A 4932-nucleotide genomic window follows, 5' to 3' on the forward strand; every position below is an offset into this window, starting at 1 on the left:
CGGACGAGAAAGTTATACCTAGATTACAAAGAATTGTCGAAATAGTCCACAAAACGGCGTATGGTAACTTCACGTCTAATTTCGACCTTGATGTAGCTAGTATTTTGTAAAATGCAAAACATGAAAATTGTAGATCATTTTCTTATATTTCTACAGCATCTTGAATCATCTGAATCAAAGGTTGGATGAGAGAGTTACGCACAAATTGCAAGGTATTGTTGGTTTTTAGCTTCCAACAGTTACTCTGCAATAAAAGACACCAAAACTTCATACAGTACTCAATAAAACCCAAATTTTGTAAATAGAACACAATGTTAGATTATTGAGAGTAATTAGGCATTTAAATAAAAAAATATAATTCGCAATGCATGGATTAAAGCACCTAATTATGCAATTTAAACGCGTAATCACACCCCCCAACTAAAGTTTTGCTAGTCCCTAACAAATAACGTGAATGCAATCAGGGTGGTGTCATACCAATTTCAATGAATGAATATACATGCAATACAACCATACCCTTTCACATACAGGAATATCACCAAATTACACACAAACTCATTCATACCTAATTCACACAACTCCGAAGTAAGTCATTCATGCAAATCTCATCATTATATAGCCATTAAGAACAGTAAACTCACGTAAAATTAACCAGCACGCACAATTCAGAGTTAATGTAGCCATATAAATTCGAGTATAAATAGGCAAAATCTTGAGGCATGTGTAATGTGTGTGACTCATTACACTCAGGATATCTATTGACACCTAAAGAACTATCGCTTTGACTCGGCCTAACTAGTATACCCTAAAAAATACTCAAAAAGGATGGGTTCACTCATTGTATGTGAGAAAGAGTTTCATGATCAAACATCCCACATACTGTAAGGAACAAAAGCTAAATGTACGGAGTGGACTAGTCTGAAAAGGATCCAACTTATTTATGAGGTGTCATGTCCTTCACATTAGCATCTTTTCACCTACTCGCCATATCCAACCAAGGCCACCCTAGATCAACTTATTCACAAACTAGGCATGAATACATCTGAGGCATTAGGCGGGTGAAGAATCTTCATATGTGGATAACATGTGTCTTGTCCGTGACTTTTGTCATAGGTGTGTGGAGTAGGTATTAGTCTTTCACCTTTTCTAGGGTATTTCTATTTCTCCTTTTCTTTCTTCTGCTCATTTTTCAATTTCTTTCTTTTTATGCTCAATTAGGACAATCATAACACTTCTTTTATTGTTTTCATACCACCCATGTGCATTATGCTCGAACAAGAGTCCATGAAATAAGTCTATTTCTAGGGGTGGCTCAGCTTTCACTTCTTGAGTAAGCTACAAGACCTAGGTTTCTATCTCCCCACTAGATGTCACCTCAAGGCTAGAAATTCAAAAACCAAGACTAGTGTACAAAGAATATCCAGAAAAAATAGAGAAATTTGAGTTTCATGAACTCTGAGTTGATGTCAAAAACTCAAAAGAACGATAAATGACTCAACGATACCTCACAAGGTGTCAAAGTCGCCATGGGCGCTCTCTTAGTGTTCACAAGGAACCTTAAGTGCTACAAGTCACGTGAACGTGTATTTTTTTTACCTCAAAAGATACCATGTAGATATAAGAGTTTATATAGTCAGATTAACACAATTAAACTACCAACCAACCTTCAATAAGCTACAATTCTTAGTTTAGCCATATAAAAAGAAACTACATATAATTGACCCAAGTGTGTACTCCTAGGTTATATTGAGGTATATGAAGGGCATAAGTAGTGTCACGCAGGGCCTAATCATCCATATTCACACATTTTTTTTCAATGTTATTCAAAAATAAGGAAAATTGAAGAAAAGAAAGAAACTTCCCTGACTTATTGGTGAATCCGTCGAGGACTCAAATTTTCTGTTCTGTACTCGTGCCAAATAAACTTGCATAAAAAAATCTAAATTAGTCAAAAGTGGATAGATAAATAAATAAATAAAGTAATAAAGATAAAAGAAATAAACAAAAGAAATACTTGTTGAGTTGCCTCCCATAAGTGCTTGTTTTAATGTCTCCAGCCAGACGTTTCAATCTTCATCAACTAGGATCTCCAAGAGGATTAAATGCACAGTTCCTCTCCGTTTGTTCTCCATAGTAGTGCTTCAGTTTCTGACCATTAAATATGAATATTTTCCCTTTCTTGTCCTTCAAGTCTATTGCTCCAAAAGGGAAAACTTTGTCAATTGAATAAGGACCTGTCCATCTTGACCATAACTTACTTGGGAAGAGTTTTAATCGGGAGTTGAAAAGTAGAACCTGCTATCCTAGAGCAAACTCATGCTTGATAATCTATTTTTCATGCGACTTCTTCATCTGTTCTTTATAGATTTTTGCATTTTCAAACACATCACCTAAGAATGCATAACGAAGATGCTCAGGGAATTGTTTCAACTCTGGAGATATAGGTTGCTGCATCTTTTCTTTAGAGATTATAGAATCCGTCTTTGCTACCATAGGTTCTAGCCTCTCCACACGATGTTGTGTTGTAATTTGTTGCAAGGATAGTTCTAGGTGATCAGTTGGTATATCTTTTTGAAAGAATTTTTCTACACCTTGCTGAATGACATCTACTCGGAAGTAAGTGCTTGGATCCTCTGGGAATCTCATGTCTTGATAGATGTTGAACATAACCTCTTCCTTCTCCACTCTCAATGTTAACTCGCCCTTTTGAACATCAATTAACGCCCTTCCAGTGGCCAAGAATGGTTGGCCAAGAATTAGTGGGACTTCTTGGTCTTCCTCCATATCTAACATCACAAAATCAGCACGAAAAATAAATTTATCCACCTTTACCAATACGTCTTCTATGATTCCATGTGGATATTGGATGGATCGGTCTGCTAGTTGCAAAGAAATGGTTGTTTGTTTCATCTCTCCAAGTCACAACTTCCTGCAAATAGAAAGTGACATAAGATTAATGCTAACAACAAGATCACATAAAACTTTATCAAAAAATGAATTTCCAACAGTGCAAGGAAAAGTAAAACTCCCTGGATCTTTTAATTTTTGAAGCAATTTCTTTTGAAGAATAGCACTGCATTCTTCGGTAAGCTTCATTGTTTCGAACTCCTCCAACCTTCTTTTCTTTGAAATGATCTCCTTTAGGAATTTGACATAATTTGGAATTTGTTGTAAGGCATCTGCAAAAGGAATATTTATGTGAATTTTCTTAAAAATATCCAAAAATTTAGAAAATTGCTTATCTAATTTTTGCTTTTGAAAGCGTTGACGATAAGGAAGTGGAGTAGAGAGAATAGGAGGATTGTCACGAAATGAAATTGCTGGAAGCGTGTCCGTCTCTCTTGGTGTATCATCCATAATATCCTCTTCTTCCCCTTTATTCTTGCTTTGACCATTCTTTTCAGGTGTAGGTGTGGACATGGTTTTCCTTGTTGGTAATTTCTCAATTTCTCTCCCACTCCTAAATGTGATGACATTGCAATGTTCCTTAGGATTCACTTCTGTGTTGCTAGGAAAAGTTCCTCTCTATTGGGTATTTATGGTCGTGGCCAGTTGCCCAATTTGCATTTCAACATTTTTCATGGCGACTCCTATGTTGTTACAATGAGTCTCAATGTTATCCAGTCATGCATCTGTCTTTTTAAACCTTGCTTTTGTCTCCTCAACAAATGATATCATGACATCCTCAAGTGACATCTTCTTCTCACCTTGATGGCTACCAAGTCCTAAAGGAGGTTGCAGCACATTTCTTGTATTTATATAAGACAAATTCTCATGATTTCGAAGCCATGGATGGTAATATTGTGCCAAAGGATCACCACGATAATTATAGTTTCGATTGTTGATGTATTGAACCTGTTCATGACTTGCTTCATTGCTCGGATCTATCCTACTTGTAGCTACCATATATTATGTACCTTGTGGTATCCTTTGGGTTGTCAAAGATGAAATTTGATGGGATAGAGAAGCAACTTGAGCAAAAAGTTCAGCAAATGGCTCCAATTCATGAATTCCAACAACTTTCTTAGCCATAGTTCTTTTAGTTGGCCATTGATAGTTATTTGAGACCATTTCTTCCAAAAGAGTAGTAGCAACCTCAAGTGTCTTTGACATCAAAGTTCCCTCAGATGCAACATCAACTAAAGTCCGCGTTTGTCCATTCAACCCATTATAGAATATCTGAATTTGCAACCAAAACGGCAATCCATGTTGTGGGCAGCGTCGAATCAAATCCTTATACCTTTCCCATGCTTAATAAAGTGATTCAAAATCATGTTGCTTGAATTGACCAATCTCACTCCTAAGTTGGGCTATTTTAGCAGGTGGAAAGAATTTAGCCAAAAAAATTTCTGCCATGTCCTGCCAACTCGTGATACTCCCATGTTGTAGCGACTGTAGCCAACCTCTTACTTTGTCCCTAAAAGAGAAAGGGAATAATCTCAGTCTAATGGTGCCTTCAGTAACACCATTGATCTTCACAGTATCACAGATCTTTAGAAACATCGCCGGATGGATATTGGGATCATCAAGTGGCGTTCCACTAAATTAGGCCTGCTGCACTATACTGATTAATGCGGGTTTGAGCTCAAAATTGTTGGCATTAATAGGTTGGTGTCTGATACCTGAGTAGTTGTCATTCACAACTGCTCGCACATAATCCTTCAAGGCACGTGGCTGTGCATTATCTTGTCCGTTCTCCAGGGCTAGTACCCTCTTTTTCCTTAGTGCTCTGAGCGTTCTTTCAATCTCCAAATTAAAAGGAATAATGGCACGAGTTCTAGCATTGCGCATCCAACATAAAAAAACACACCATAAATATAGAAAAATAATAATAACAAAATAAAATAAAATAAAATAAAAAGAAATATAAAAAAATATAAAAAATATTCTAAATTAAAACCAAGATTGCTTTGTATCGATATTGGCAAAAAA

At 36.4% G+C, this 4932-nt stretch overlaps 1 non-coding gene across 1 annotated transcript; it reads left to right on the top strand.

Moving 5' to 3' along the window:
• The first annotated feature begins 4201 nt into the window (after positions 1–4201).
• LOC131163151 (small nucleolar RNA R71) lies at positions 4202–4308 on the top strand. The gene has a single exon (XR_009138930.1). It is a non-coding gene; the product is annotated as a small nucleolar RNA R71 (small nucleolar RNA).
• The last annotated feature ends 624 nt before the right edge of the window (positions 4309–4932 follow it).

The sequence above is a fragment of the Malania oleifera genome, chromosome 8 (assembly GCF_029873635.1).
Source record: "Malania oleifera isolate guangnan ecotype guangnan chromosome 8, ASM2987363v1, whole genome shotgun sequence".
Lineage (NCBI taxonomy): Eukaryota > Viridiplantae > Streptophyta > Magnoliopsida > Santalales > Ximeniaceae > Malania > Malania oleifera.